Genomic DNA, 17,145 nt, shown 5'->3' on the forward strand with positions numbered 1-17,145 from the left:
GGTGCATGTCTCCAGACCATGGGGTTCACGGCTTGATCCCCGGTGCTGGCAGCAGGTTAGCCCAGCACCATGTGACTCTGGGCGATAGCTCGCTAAATCTTCCCTACGGCCCCTAGCGCCCGGACACGTCTCCAGAGGTAGTTGTGTGCTTTACAAATGCTGATATTTTATTTATCATTCAATCATACTTTCTTACTCACAATTTCACTATGACTCACTCATTCTCACTTGCAGTTGCAATCACTTACCCTCACTCACTTGCATCCTTTCTTTCTCTAACCCACTCATTCTGACTCATTTCTTATTCTCTCCGATTCACATATATTGACTCACTGACAATCATAGTCACTAATTTTCATGCAGTCTTTCTCACTCACTGTTCTTTATTAGGATTGTGGTAGATATTCCTATGTATAAAGGGCATGCAACTATTGTTATTTGGATGATAATTTAAAATGTAATGTTTGCTCTTTTTATATTTTTATGTTTGATAATGCATGTGGTGCATTAGAGAATGTGTTGATAGTGTTTTATTTGGAAAAGAAAGTAAATTAAATAAAAAAATATTTTTTTTAGCATGACATATTTAGATTTGATGATATTGTTTTATTTTGGGGTAAATGATGGATACTGTATTTCAATTAATATTTTTTTTAAAAACAAATTTGTGCATTTATTATATATTTGCGATTTTTACATTTTTACGATGTATTTATATTTAGATTTCTTATATGTTTAGAAATTGAAATCTATTCACATTTATGAAATAATATAATTCATTTTTATTGATTGTGCACAAAACCAACAGGGAGGTCCTGAGACGTCCCTCATTAGGAGTCAAAGATGAAATAATTTCATTCATAATGTTTATTTTCTTTGCATGCGTTGTATTTGCAACCTCAAATGTATGTGATTTTCACATGTTTGTTGGATGGGATTTAGAATAGTACATTTGGACACCCCACTTCCAGACATGAACTTTCCCTAATGTGTTCTAGACTGCACGTAGAATAATACACCTGAGCCCCACCACTCACTGTATGCGTTTTTCTCTATGTTTTAATATTGGAGGTAGAAGAGCTAATTTGATCCTGCCAATGTATGCATTTCCCCAATGCTTGTTAAATCAATGTTAGAATCGTAAAATATAACCCCCAATGTATTCATTTTCCCCAATTTCTATAGGATTGTATTTATACTGTGCAGCGGTTCTTAACATGTTGATTTTTTTGGACCCCCACTTAATCATTACTAGAATCCGAGGACCCCCACTGAATCATTAATTTTGAACTGGGAACTCCCATGTTGAAATCTGAGGAAAGCGGCCATCATTTTAGATAATTTGAACTGCAAAACAACACACAGAAATACTGAAACAAGTATTTATCTAACAAATACATGACAGATTAAATATTTGATTTAATTCACAAACATGGAAAAAATTCAACATTTTAATGGGAAGGTTCTTCTAAATTCACTTTAGGTCAGTGATCTACCATACTATATTCTGTTTAATTCACTTGCACTGCTCCCACAAATCAATCCGAGGATACCAACTTACCTTTTAGCATCCAACTGATAACTCCTTCACATGTACAGGAAGTTTTAAAAGGTTCAGTTTTTCATTTTGCTTCCTTTATAAATACAAAGTATTAATCAGATAATAATATCTCATTTTCTAAGCAGTCTTGGACAGCCTCTGTAGGTGTTGTGGACCCTCAGAGGTGTCCTTACCACAGTTTAAGAACCGCTGGGCTAGTGTACTTGCATTATTTTGTATATGTTGTTTTAATAATTTCGGATTGAAGTTAGGTTACTGCATATTAATCTATTCTGGATATTTTCAAAAAAATGTTAAACCTTTGTAGTTAACCACCCACTCATTTTATTCCTTGCACCCTTTCAAAAAACACAAGCCTTTTCAGAGCCACACTTTTAACTGAGAGCCAAATGTGATTTGATAATTTCCTACACATTCTGTAGTTCTTCTTCACTTCTGATATTATCCTCCTACAGAATACTTGGTTACTGGAAACCCCCCACAGAGTGGGCTTTAAGACGTTCAGTGTGAACGCTAGCCCATCACTAAGGGGAAGACCATCAGGGGGTCTGGTAATATGGATAAGAATCACACTCGAAATTGATATTGTACCATTGTATATACCATCATGTGATCTGATGGGTCTAAAAATGGTTACTAGGGATGGCGAAGACTTATATTTAACATCTATAATAGGCCAAGTCGTACTAACAAAGAATCACTAGTAAAAGAGCAGTTAGACTCCTTTTTAGATGGCTTAGGGCCTACATCGAGGATGATCATAGGTGGTGACTTTAATTGTAATTATGAACCTGTAATAGGTTTTAGCAAGCTCTTTGACGAACAAGATATGGCAAACAATATCCCGGTTCTAGAAAGTAATAGGGAGGTAAAGTGTACGGTGGCAGTGGCCCAAATATTGAAGTTTACCATGGGTCATGATTTGAGAGCGTGTAATGGGCGCTTACCTTCGGATAGGCCAAATGCACATACATTCTTTAGAGGCAGCTCGCGGAGCAATATTGACTATATATTGGTTTCTGTGGAGTTCTGGTCATATGTTGTAGATTTTAAAATTGACCCCAGATCTGAGAGTGATCACCGACCCTTAAAACGGATGATAACATCACAACCTTTCGTATCTATCCCAGTGGGTGAAAGAGAAAACAGTATCACTGAGGATGTGCTTACATTAAGCAACAATAGGCAAGCAGTTAAGTGGCCGCACATTTTAGGTAATACTCGATCTATGACCAACATTTATAGTACCTTTGCTGAGATAATTACACCCTTCTTGGAGTTACCAGTTGAGAAAGTCCCAGTGTTGGATTTACACAATAATTTGATAAATGCCCTAGCTCCGATAATAAGTAACATACCTAAAGAAAGGAACGGAGACAGTAATGGGCACAATGAGATGGGAACTCCCTGGTATAACAAAGACTGTCGGGCAGCCAAGACAGAATTAATCCAAGCAATCAAAAGTAACAACATATTAATAGTAAGGGAAAAGAGATATAATTACAAAAGATCAATTGCAAAAGAAAAAAAAGAATGGGACGAAGATAATTGGACTGATTTAATAAATGCAGCCAAGTCCAAAGATCAAGCCGGCTTTTGGAGAATAATAGCGAAAGGGAAAAAAATGGGTCGGTTTAATAAAGACCTGTTCCTAGATGAGAAAACATAGGTTGAACACTTTTCTAGGCTGTACTCAGATACAAACTGGGATCAGTTTGTCTTAACTAAAGACTTAGAGCTAGCTGCAAAGGCTGCCAATATGCAGTTTAGCCTGGATGAAACAAAGAGGGCAATTGCGGCCATTAAACAAGGGAAAGCGCCGGGCCCGATAAAGTACCAGGAGATTTATCGAAACATGACTCTGAGGTTTGGGGACCATACACACATTTTTTTCATGTAATTCAATATTTACAGGCACACCAATACCTGAAACGTGGAAAGGGGCAGAGATCATGACTATTTTCAAAAAGGGTAACCGGCATGACCCTGCAAATTATAGCCCTAGCAGTTTAATCTATATTTTACAAAACGTTTTTGCAGGCATATTTTAAATAGATTAACTGAGTAGATAGAGGAGACCAAAGTTATGTCAAAATATCAAGCAGGTTTCAGAATTAAAACCAGTAGATCAAGTTTTTAGGTTCACATGTATATACTGGAAATATATTAATGTAAAGAAAGGCGGTTTATATATCGGCTTTATAGATTTAAAGGCAACGTTCGATCTGGTACCCAGGCACTTATTGTGGAATACGTTAAAATGTTTAGGGGTGCCGCCTGAATTACTTGTACAACTAATTAAGCTCCATGAAGGGAATTTTGCCAAAGTAAGATGGGGACCCAGATGAGAACTAACTATGGCAATACTGGTGAGTAGAGGAGTATGCCAGGGGCGCGTACTGGCACCCGCGCTCTTCTCACTCTATGTAAACGATATCCTAAAATACCTGGGAACTTGCAAAAATGACTCTCCCAAGTTGGGGGGGGAAGCAATATCTGCACTATTATTTGCTGATGATACCATCTTAATCTTGCAAACCCCGAAGGGACTGCAATGTTTGTGGATTCTTTTTACACATACTGTACTATGAAAGGCCTTGAAATCAGTCTTAGCAAAACAAAATACTGGTCTATAAACCCTCACAAATCTTTTAACAATAATTTAGTATTAAAAGATCAAAAGCTAGAATACGTGCAAAGGTTTAACTATCTAGATATAACACTGAATACCAAATTATCTTGGAAGCCACAAATGGAAAAGAATAAAATAATCCTGCTACAAAACTCATCGCCAATTTAAAAAAAAACATTGGGCTAGCACATCAAAAGCCGTTTCCCCCCGCATTGGAGGTTTTTAAATATAAAGTTCAATTAGCCTCCCTATATGGAGTGGAAATATGGGTGCCTTATTGCAAAAACACTTTTGAATTGGGAGAAAATAATTTAATTCGGAAATTATTAAGCATCCCTCCCAGAACACCTTTAATTCCGGTGGTCATGGGCCTTAATATGAAACGGACTGACCCCCACACAATATTAAGACCCCTCTTATTTTGGGTGAGGATTTGATCAACACCAGAGCTCCTACATTACAGAGAGGGCCTGGAAGAGATCATGAAGTTTGATCACTGCAAGGATGATCCCCTGGTTTAGCTGGGAGAATCCCCTCCAATTAACTTCGGCCTGCAAGAAACAATTAAAACTATTATTTTGGGCCCACATTTATGATAGGGTGCTACATGGTTTCTCTGTGGGGTCTCTTACATTAAGATTCTAACTTTTAAAAATGTTGCGCAGTTCGAACCGTTTTTAGATGAGGTGCGCCCCCAGTTAGCGAAATCCCTGTTTTTGAAATTTAGATACGGGGTTTTGCAGCTAAATACTAACAAATCAAGATGGAGTAAAAGCTATAATGACAACAGCTGTGATTGGTGCACTTTATGTGCAAAAATGGCCCAGGAAAATGACCCACATATATTGTTCTTTTGTCCTGCATATGATACTGCTAGGAAAAAATGGATACGGCCACTCTGTAAAAATCTGAACATTAGGCATTGCAGTGAGGCAGAACGCATACTAAAGACAGACACGTCACAAATAGTCATCTTCAGTGTAAGCAGATACCTATTTAATGTACATCTTATGGGACTGAAACTTTAGCCACTAGGGGGTTAATGACCTTAAATCGCTAAAAATCCTGCACTTGCACTTTAGAAAAAAAAGGGTTGCTTCATTGAGGAATTGCCTTCTTCTCTGTTGTTAATAATACTGCTCTGCTATTTAGTTGTTAAATAAAACTATCAAGCACTCAGTATAACAAATGTATGTTGGAATAAGTCATGATTGTATATGTTTCTTTCTTTTTCTTTTGTTAAAAAAAGCCTGGCTTTTTATATGTATTTTAGAATATTTATGGTGTAGATAGGTTTTATTGGCGAATTTGAATTGGATCATGTAAATTACCATGGATCAATTTGCCCCACTACGTTGCTCTGAAACTATTGGATTTAATATGAATGCATTTTTACTGCAAATTTTATTTGTATCTTTTATGGTTGGAATGAACCGAAATAAAGATATGAAATGAAATGAAATGAATGATTAAATATTTGATTTAATTCACAAACATGGAAAAAATTCAACATTTTAATGGGAAGGTTCTTCTAAATTCACTTTAGGTCAGTGATCTACCATACTATATTCTATTAAATTCGCCTGCACTGCTCCCACAAATCAATCCGAGGATACCAACTTACCTTTTAGCATCCAACCGATAATTAATTCACATTTATAGGAAGATTTAAAAGGTTCAGTTTTGCATTTTGCTTCCTTTATAAAGACAATGTATTAATTAGATAATATTATCTCATTTCCTAAGAAGTCGCGGACACCCTCTGAAGGTGTCGTGGACCCTCAGAGGTGTCCGTACCACAGTTTAAGAACCGCTGACCTAGTGTATTTGCATTATTTTGTATATGTTGTTTTTAATAATTTTGGATTGAAGTTAGGTTCCTGCATATTAGTTTATTCTGGATATTTTCTACAAAATGTTAAACCTTTGCAGTTAACCGCCCTCTCATTTTATTCCGTGCACCCTTTTAAAAAAACACAAGCCTTTTCAGAGCCACACTTTTAACTGAGAGCCAAAGGTGGTTTGATGATTTCCTACACATTCTGTAGTTCTTTTTCCCTCTTTCTCATTGTAATCTAAGGAAGGCTTTGGGTATACCTCTTGCATATTGTGCAACCTTTCTTTTCATGCTTATGATAATTTCTCACTGTCAATAGCTAGCAGGAAAGGGTCACGTAGCTTTATCCATTGTTTCCATAGAAGGAATAGCTCTTACACCGCTTTAGATTTTTTTTTTGCTTTGACATACTGGCTGCAGGCATGATGAACTGTACACCATTTCTTTTGCACACTACTACATTTTACAAATGCAGCATTCAGGTCATTATTGAGAAATTCTACTTCATTTACAACAGCTCAAGGGATTTTACTGCACATTTTCACTAAGGATTGCATTAGTGTTACACGCTCAACCCACGATGATGTGGCACTCCGTTATTGCCCTGAATGTTGTCACAACCTCCCTGACAAGCCTGAAACACGTGTCTCATGGACCGCAGGCAATAGTCACACAACAGTGCATAAGTGTCTACGAGCTTCATCAAACGTGATTGGAGCAAGAGTGTCCACAGTGCTCCTACTCTCATCTACATACTTTTCAAATATGTATTGAGAAGGTGCACACACCATACTTAATGAGTTAGCAATCAACTCCTACTGTCTAGCAAGTGCTGACATTGCACACATGCCCATTAACCACTAGGACAGTCCAATGCCCAACAAGAGTGGGTCCTCCCTTCCTCCATTTCAAAGTCTCGATTCTTCTGTGACTCAAATCAGTGATTCAGGGTATGTTGGTGAGAGTCATGTCCACTGTAAAGGCCGTTCTCGTTGCCAAGATGTAAGATAGGATCTGTTTTCCAATCAGAGGATAAGTTGCAGGTTTACTCAAAGTGACCAAAGTGTCTGTCTATCAGGTGTACAAACGTGACTGAAATGGAATCCACAATATTAAGAGAAACCTTTTCAACTGAGCATTCAAGAGCATTATGAGGATGACACAAGCTGCAGGTGCAAGCTGATAGTCGGGTGAAAAAAACATGCAAGCCCTTCTACCGCTTTTTTCCCCTTTTCTACTTCTTTTATCTCCAGGTTCTGTCTAAACAGTTTTGAACCAGAGCAGAGCTCCATAGACTCTACATATGTAGTAGCATGAAGTAAATTTACTGACCAGAGCACTGATCATCAAGGCAGGCATCTTAACCCCTTTGCTGCTAGGCCTTTTCCCCTCCTGTGCTAAGGTTTTTTGGGCGTTTTGGGGTAGTGCGCGCTTAGGCCCTTGTAACTTTTTGACCACATAAGGTATCCACGCCAAATTTGCGTCCTTTTCTTCCAACATCATGTGGATTCTAAAGGCGCCCAGGGTTTGTGGATTCCCTTGGAGGGGCCCCAGAAATTAACCAAAATATAGTGAAATTTTTGTTTTTTTCAGAAAAATGGGAAAAACGGGTTGCAAATGAAAGCCTCTGGGTTTTTCCCTGAAAATGTTATCAAAAAAGGGTTTGTGGGGCTGAAATCTCCATTTTCTCAGCTTTTAGGGAATGACAGTCTTTTGTCAGAGAACCGACATTTTTAACACAGTTTTGGCATTTTTCTGGGACATAGCCTATTTTTGCTATTTTTAGAGCTTTCCACCTCCTTCCAGTTAATTATAGAAATGAGTTTGAAAGCAATAATGGATCCTGGAAAGCTGTACATTTTCGAAAAGTAGACAAAATTCTGAATTCAGAAAAGGGTCATTTGTCTAAATCCATGAAGGTTTATTTATAGAAACTAACAGTTAAATATTGGAATAATTGAAAAATTGTTGAAAAAAACAGCCTTTTGTCTCAACGTTTTCACCTATAACTTTTTCTAATTTTGACAACTCTTAGAAAGCAATATACCGTTACATCCGTTAGACCTTCCTGGTTGTGGGGATATATAGGACTTGTAGTTTCACCAAGAACCCGACGAACCCAGATCCAAAAACTGAGCAGCAACTTGCAATTCTTTTTTTTCATTTACTGGGTATAGAGCACTTTGTCTTGGAAAATGTATACATGGAAAAATCTGTATGAAAGACACCTATGTATTTCTGAATTGGGTACAAATTATAGAGTTCAGAAACAGTATATAATTGCACATTTTCAAAATTGGGAATACTCATACTAGCATGAGAATTATTGGTCATTCTTCAAAAAGATTTTTTTTTTTTACACAATGTCTTTCATTGAAAGGGAGAAATGCATGAAAGCTCAATTGGTAATAACAGTGGATTTACAAATCTGAATTACCCCAAGTCTCCCAATAAAAACGGTACCTCACTTGTGTGGGTCGGCCTTGTGCCTGCGACAGGAAACGGCGCAAAATACAACGTGGTCGCACCTCAATTTCCCAGTGAAATCTTGCGCTCTTTGGACAAAGAGACTACCTTTTGTTTTTGAGCCCTAGCTCTGCCAGCACCTAGGGAAACCTAGCAAACCTATACATTTTTGAAAAGTAGACACCCAGGGAAATTCAGGATGGGGTGACTCGACTGCCTACCACCAGGGTTTGTTACCCAGAATCCCTTGCAAAGCTAAGAATTTGACAAAAAAACACATTTTCCTCACATTTCTGTGGTGGAAAGTTCTGGAATCTGCGTGGATCAACAAATTTCCACCAACCCAGCGTTCCCCCAGGTCTCCGGAAAAAAATGGTACCTCACTTGCGTGGGTAGGCATAGTGGCTGCGACACGAAACAGCGCAAAACGCAACGTGGTCGCACCTCAATTTCTCAGTAAAATCTTGCGCTCTTTGCACAAAGAGACTACATTTTGTTTTTGAGCCCTAGCTCTGCCAGCACCTGGGGAAACCTAGCAAACCTATACATTTTTGAAAAGTAGACACCCAGGGGAATTCAGGATGGGGTGACTCGACTGCCTACCACCAGGTTTTGTTACCCAGAATCCCTTGCAAAGCTAAGAATTTGACCAAAAAAAACAAATTTTCCTCACATTTCTGTGGTGGAAAGGTCTGGAATCTGCGTGGATCAACAAATTTCCACCTACCCAGCGTTCCCCCAGGTCTTCCGAAAACAATGGTACCTCACTTGCGTGGGTAGGCATAGTGGCTGTGACACGAAATAGCACAAAACGCAATGTGGTCGCACCTCAATTTCCCAGTGAAATCTTGTGCTTTTTGGACAAAAAGACTACCTTTGGTTTTGAGCCCAAGCTCTATCAGCACCTAGGGAAACCTAGCAAACCTATACATTTTTGAAAAGTAGACACACAGGGGAATTCAGGATGGGGTGACTCGACTGCCTACCACCAGGGTTTGTTACCCAGAATCCCTTGCAAAGCTAAGAATTTGTAAAAAAACAACACATTTTCCTCACATTTCTGTGGTGGAAAGTTCTGGAATCTGCATGGATCAACAAATTTCCACCCACCCAGCGTTCCCCCAGGTCTCCCCAAAAAAATGGTACCTCACTTGCGTGGGTAGGCATAGTGGCTGCGAAATGAAACAGCGCAAAACGCAACGTGGTCGCACCTCAATTTCCCAGTGAAATCTTGCGCTTTTTGGACAAAGAGACTACCTTTTGTTTTTGAGCCCTAGCTCTGCCAGCACCTAGGGAAACCTAGCAAACCTATACATTTTTAAAAACTAGACACCCAGGGAAATTCAGGATGGGGTAACCCGTCTGCCTACCCCCAGGTTTTGTTACCCAGAATCACTTGCAAAGCTAACGATTTGACAAAAAAACACATTTTCCTTACATTTCGGTGGTGGAAAGTTCTGGAATCTGCGTGGATAAACAAATTTCCACCCACCCAGCGTTCCCCCAGGTCTCTCGAAAAAAATGGTGCCTCACTTTCGTGGGTAGGCATAGTGGCTGCGACATGAAACAGCGCAAAACGCAACGTGGTCGCACCTCAATTTCCCCGTGAAATCTTGCGCTTTTTGTACAAAGAGACTACCTTTTGATTTTGAGCCCTAGCTCTGCCAGCACCTATGGGAAACCTAGCAAACCTATACATTTTTGAAAACTAGACACCCAGAGAAATTCAGGATGGGGTGACTCGTCTGCCTACCCCCAGGTTTTGTTACCGAGAATCCCTTGCAAATCTAAGAATTTGACAAAAAAAACACATTTTCCTTACATTTCTGTGGTGGAAAGTTCTGGCATCTGCGTGGATCAAAAAATTTCCACCCACCCAGCGTTCCCCCAGGTCTCCCAAAAAAAATGGTACCTCACTTGCGTGGGTAGGCATAGTGGCTGCGACATGAAACAGCGCAAAACGCAACATGGTCGCACCTCAATTTCCCAGTGAAATCTTGGCCTTTTTGGACCAAAAGACTACCTTTTGTTTTTGAGCCCTAGCTCTGCCTGCACCTAGGGACACCTAGCAAACCTATACATTTTTTAAAACTAGACACCCAGGGGAATTCAGGATGGGGTGACTCGTCTGTCTACCCCCAGGTTTTGTTACCCAGAATCCCTTGCAAACCTAAACATTTGACAAAAAAAACACATTTTCCTCACATTTCTGTGGTGAAAAGTTCTGGAATCTGCGTGGATCAACAAATTTCCACCCACCCAGCGTTCCCTCAGGTCTCCCGAAAAAAATGGTACCTCACTTGCGTTGTTAGGCATAGTGGCTGCAACATGAAACAGCGCAAAACGCAACATGGTCGCACCTCAATTTCCCAGTGAAATCTTGTCCTTTTTGGACAAAAAGACTACCTTTTGTTTTTGCGCCCTAGCTCTGCCAGCACCTAGGGAAACCTAGCAAACCTATACATTTTTGAAAACTACACACCCAGGGGAATTCAGGATGGGGTGACTTGTCTGCCTACCCCCAGGTTTGGTTACCCAGAATCCCTTGCAAACCTAAAAATTTGACAAAAAAACACATTTTCCTCACATTTCTGTGGTGGAAAGTTCTGGAATCTGCGTGGATCAACAAATTTCCCCCCACCTAGCGTTCCCCAAGGTCTCCTGAAAAAAATGGTACCTCACTTGCATGGGTAGGCATAGTGGCTGCAACAGGAAACGGTTTAAATCGTATGGTGGTGAATTTACAATACCCTATTGCAAAACTACCTTGAATTTTTTGGGGGGGCACCTGAATTTTTGGCCCGTGGCTCGGTGGCCATCTTTGGAAACTACCAAACCCGAACAGTTCTGAAAACTAGACACCCGGGGGAGTCCAGGGAGGTATGGCATGCATGGGTCCCCCAATGTTTTCCTACCCAGAATTCGTTGCAAACCTTAAAATTAGGTAAAAATATCACTTTTCCAAACTTTTTCGCGTGGGATCTCTGTGCCAGCAAAAATGTCCTACCACCCAGCGTTCCCCTTGTCCTCCCGAGTAAAAGGATACCTCACTTGTGTGGGTGCCCCAAAGCAGAACAGGCTAAAAATGAATTTTTAAAAAAGTAGTATTTCAGTTTGACAAATTAAGCCCCCCTACCTTAGTCACAGGCCTTTGGCCCACCCACACAAGTGAGGTATCATTTTACTCGGGAGAACAAGGGGAACGCTGGGTGGTAGGACATTTGTGCCGGCAGCGAGATCCCACCCAAAAATGTATGGAAAAGTGGATTTTTTAACCTAAATTTAGGGTTTGCAGGGATTTCTGGGTAGGAAAACATTGGGGGACCCACGCATGCCATACCTCCCTGGACTCCCCCGGGTGTCTAGTTTTCAGAACTGTTTGGGTTTGGTAGTTTCCAAAGATGCTCGCCAAGCCCCGGGCCAAAAGCTCAGGTGACCCCCTCAAAAAATAAGATTGTTTTGCTAAAGGTAATTCTTTGGTCTCCACAGTACGAATTGGGCCTTTTCCTGTAGCAGCCACTATGCCTACCCATGCAAGTGAGGTACCATTTTTATAGGGATACCTGGGGGGACGCTGGGTGGGAGGGAATTTGTGTGAGCCCAGTGATGCCACATGAGAGTGACTCCGGTCTCCTCCCTAACAAATAGGGTAAATGATCCATGGTACAATCCTATCCGCTTTTGCAGCAGTTCCTAATTAACCAGTGTACCTTACTCCCAAAATCAAAAACCGGGTAACCATTTTTCCTTTGTGCAGAACCTCTGTCCTCACAGAAGTGTATGTCCAATTAAATGAGCAGTCCTCTCTTCTGAGATCACTCAACACTGGTCCTGGGGGTATCTTTTCTCCAACTATGGTTTGTGCCAGTCTGACTGGCAAAGAACAAGTTTGCCTTTTCTAGGTCTTGTGAAATGGAAGATTGCTTTACAAGATAATTAATTTTCTGGGTCCATCCTAACTGGTCTCCCTCCAGGCAATGAAAAATCCCCCCCACACTCAGGCCACAGTCCTTGCTCTGGAAACAATTTTCATATCTTATAAAGACCACCTACTGGCTTGGCAGCTGCAGGAGAGCTAATGTAACTTAACCTTTAAGAGTTCCGGCATGTCACATTTATCAAGTATTTGTTACAAATTCAATTTCACCATTAGATTGAATTTGTAATAATTATGAAAATAGTGTTTGAAACAACTCAAACTCTAGATAGCAGAAATTATATTTAAATATGAACTCTGGTTTTCTCATAGGACAACCAGAGCCTTCCACACTGAGAATAGCTTTCTGGACCATGTCACTGTAGGCTATAGTAACATTACATTCTTACATGTGCCACCTTTAAATACAATGGACCATACCTTGGGCCACAAAGCCTACACAAGAGGAACCCTGTCACGTTCCATTGGCTTTTTCTGTGGAAATTCTTCTCCCATTCAATTCAATCTGCTGCTGTTGTGGGGATGGAAGTTCTTGAACTTGCAATCTCTCACCTCATCGATAATTGGATGGATGGGACTCTGCAATGTGAATTGCCTGAACAAATCCACTTTGACATCTCAGTCTTGATATTGTTAAACATGTATGCAACTACTGAGCAAGAGCACTGGGGTTTGGCACTACATTATGCAGTTAGTATCATATGAAAACTAGAAAAGTTGTAAAATCGGTTAAGTCACTACTAGTGAATTGGATATATATTTGAGATGATAAAACCATTAGAAACAAGCAGCAAGGATCAGGTTCTCCTGTTCTGACAAGGCAGAGCTGATTTGCATAATGATGTTAAAATTCTGTAGTGTTATTGTTGGAGTTGGCCCTTTTTGCAGAGTCATCCCAGAACCTTTTGCCTTCCACCTGTATTTTTTATGACTTGTGTTTGTTGATTTTCTGACTCTGGGCACTTTACCAGTGCTGATTAGTGCTAAAGTGCATGTGCTCTCTCTCTTGTAAACTTGGTAGGACTGGTCTACCACTGTTTGGTATTTTTAATTTACCTGTAAGTAACCTTTACAGTGGTATCCCATCTATCCAGGGCCTGTAAGTTAAATGCTACTAGTTGCTTGTAGCATTGCTTGCGCCACCCACCAAATCAATCAATCAATCAATCAATCAATCAGTACACTTGTAAAGCGCGCTACATACCCATGAGGGTCTCAAGGCGCTGGGAGAGGAGGGCGCTGCTACTGATCGAAGAGCCAGGTCTTGAGGAGTCTTTTAAAGGTCGGTATCTCTTGGGTCTGCCGTAGGTTGGTAGGGAGGGTGTTCCAGGTCTTGGAGGGGAGGTGGGAGAAGGATCTGCTGCCGGCAGCGTTCTACGGATGCGGGGGACTGTGGCGAAGGCGAGGCCGGTGGAGCGGAGCTGGCAGGTGGGGGTGTAGAAGCTGAGTCTTCTGTTGAGGTATGCTGGGCCGGTGATGTGGAGAGCTTTGTGTGCGTGGATGAGAAGCTTGAAGGTTATCCTGTTGTTGGTGGGAAGCCAGTGCAGGTCTCTTAGGTGAGGGGAGATCTGGCTGTGGCGGGGTATGTTGAGGATCAGCTGTGCCGAGGCGTTCTGGTTGCGTTGCAGACGTCTCAGGAGCTTGGCTGTAGTTCCTGCGTAGAGGGATTTTCCATAGTCCAGCCTGCTGGTGGCGACGGCCTGTATGACTGTTATTCTAGTTTTGGTGGGGATCCACTTGAAGATCCTACAGAGCATTCAGAGGGAGTTGAAGCAGGAGGAGGAGACGGTGTTGACCTGCTTGGTCATGGAGAGGGTGGAGTCGAGGATGACCCCAGGTTTCGTGCATGGTCAGTGGGTGTCGGAGCTGTTCCTAGGGTTGTCGGCCAATAGGATTCGTCCCACGCTGAAGGGGTGGAGCCGAGGATGAGAACCTCCGTATTGTCCAAAGTTCAGCTTCAGTTGGCTGTTCCTCATCCATTCGGCGACGGCCTTCATTCCTTCGTGGAGGTTGGTTTTGGCAGCATGAGAGTCTTTGATCAGTTGGGTATCGTTGGCATAGGAGATGATGTTGTGGTTGTGCTGTTGGGCGACACGGGCGAGGGGTGCCATGTAGATGTTGAACAGCGTCGGGCTGAGGGAAGAGCCCTGGGGTACACCGCAGATGATCTTGGTGACTTCGGAGCGGAATGGGGGGAGGCGTGCGCTTGGAGTTCTGCCGGAGAGGAAGGATGTGGTCCAGTCCAGGGCCTTCTCTTGGATCCCGGCGTCGTGAAGTCATGTTTGTAGTGTGCGGTGGCAGACCTTGTTGTAGGCGGCTGACAGGTCCAGGAGGATGAGGGCTGCTGTTTCTCCGTTGTCAAATAGGGTCCTGATGTCGTCGGTGGCGACAATGAGGGTGGTTTCGGTGCTGTGGTTGCTGCAGAATCCGGACTGGATACTGTTTTCCTCGAGGTAGCGGGTCAGTTGTTTGTAAACGATTTTCTCCATGACCTTTGCCGGGAACGGGAGCAGGCAGATGGTTCGGAAGTTCTTGAGGTCCTTGGGGTCTGCCTTGGGCTTCTTGAGTACGGCATTGATCTCGGCTTGCTACCAGCTTTCCAGGAAGGTTGCGGTCTTGAAGGAGATGTTGATTATTTCCCAGAGATGGGGTGTGATGGCTGTGCAGGCTTTGTTGAAGATGTTGTGAGGGCATGGGTCTAACGGAGATCCGGAGTGGATGGTGTTCATGATCTCGTTGGTGTACTCATCATTGATGCTCGTCCAGCAGAGCAGGCGGTTGTTGCAGGTGGTGGTCGTGGGGGCAGTGGTTGTCGGGGCGAATGAGGGGTTGAAGCTGACATGGATGTCGGTTATCTTGCAGTGGAAGAAGGTGGCCAGCGAGTCGCACAGATCTTGCGAGGGCGGGATGTTGTTGGTGTTAGAGCTGGGGTTGGAGAATTTCTTCACGATGTTGAAGAGCTCTTTGCTGTTGTGTTTTTTGTTATCTAGGTGGTGTTTGAATGAGGCCCTCTTGGCGGCTCTGCTGAGTTGGTGGTGTCTGCGGGTGACGTTCTTGTGGGCTGTGTAGCTGTCCTGTGTTCTTTCACGGAGCCAGTTCTTCTCCAGTTTTCAGCATGTTCGCTTGGAGGCCTGCAGGTCTTCGGTGAACCAGGTGGCTTTCTTGCTAGTGTGGCTGTTGGAGGGTGACTTGAGTAGGGCGAGGGTGTTGGCGCAGTTGTCGATCCATTGTCTGAAATTGCAGGCGGCGGTGTCGGGGTTGGTGGAGTTGGCGGGTGGGCTCTGGGCGAGGGTGGTGGTTAGCTGGTCTTCGGTGACTTTGCTCCAGCAGCGTTAAGGCATCTGTTGGGTGTGGTGGTGCGTGGTGGGCTTCCTGAAGGTGAAGTGGTTGCAGTGGTGGTCGGTCCAGTGGGGTTTGGTGGTGTGGTTGAAGGAGACGTGGGGGCTAGCGGTGAAGATGGGGTCGAGCGTGTGGCCAGCGGCGTGGGTGGGTGTTGTCACGAGCTGTCTGAGGCCGAGTTTGGTGAGGTTGTCGATTAGGGTGGTTGTGTTGGTGTAGTTGTTGTTCTCGATGTAGAAGTTCAGGTCCCCGAGGAGGATGTAGTCCATGTAGGCAAGGTCATGTGTGCTGATGAAGACGGGGATGGAGTCGCTAAACTGTGGTCGGTGTCCGGGGAGTCTGTAGACAAGGGTTCCTCTGAGGGTGGTGTTAGGATCGGTGTGGATCTGGAAGTGCAGGAGTTCGGCTGTGCTGAGGGTGTCGTCGGTGTTGGTCGAGACTCTGATGGTGTTCCTGTGGATGTTGGCGATTCCTCCTCCTACACCATTGGTACGGTCCCTGCGGGTGATTTTGTAGCCATCCGGGATTGCTATGGCGATGTCGGGGCCTGAGGTGGGGTTCAGCGAGGTCTCCATCAGGAAGGCGACGTCTGGGGAGGTAGAGTCAAGAAGGTCCCAGAGTTCGATGGTGTTTTTGCGGGTGGAGCGGGTGTTGAGGACGATGCATCTGAGATAGTTGGGATCTTTGGATGTCGGCTTGGAGGGCTGTGTGCTGGTGAAGCTGCAGTTCCGGCAAGTGAAGGGTCCTTGGGTCCGCTTCGGGGTGGCTCGGTAGCAGGTGTGCTCTCATCCAGAGTTGAGTGCATGGAGGGTGCTAGCGTTGTAGTGGATTCGGTGTTGTCGTGTTCACTGGGGCCAGGGGTTCTGGCGCTGGGCGCGGTCCAGGCGCGGACGGGCGCAGACTGGCTTACCTTAGGCCCCGCAGCGGCCGCCATATATGGGAGGTGGGAGGGAGGTGCAGCTGGGAGGTGAGAGTGGGGAGACCAATGGGAGATGAGGGGGGCGGGGCCGCAGGGGACGCAGCGGCGGGAACCAGGAATGTGTTGGAGCGGCGAGGTGAAACTATAAGGCAAAAAGGGGAGACAAAAGAAGAACGCTTCAAGCGTAGGGCAGCAGAAACAAAAACCAGGCACAAGAGAAACAAGGCAATTAACACAGGTACAAATATCACAGGCACAATTATCACAGTTGACAAAAAATTAGCAGAGCCTACGGCGGGCTAAGAACCCTGGTCACCCCGATGCAGACAGTTGGAGCTGCGCGGTATGAGGAGCGACCTGTCTGGAGGCAGGGTTACGGGTCGCCTTTCAAACCTGTCTCTGACCTCTGCCGCTTCAGGGCCTGCGCGCACAGTTTACTGCCGCAGTGACGTGG

The sequence above is a fragment of the Lissotriton helveticus genome, chromosome 5_1 (genome assembly GCF_964261635.1).
Source record: "Lissotriton helveticus chromosome 5_1, aLisHel1.1, whole genome shotgun sequence".
Classification (NCBI taxonomy): Eukaryota; Metazoa; Chordata; class Amphibia; order Caudata; family Salamandridae; genus Lissotriton; species Lissotriton helveticus.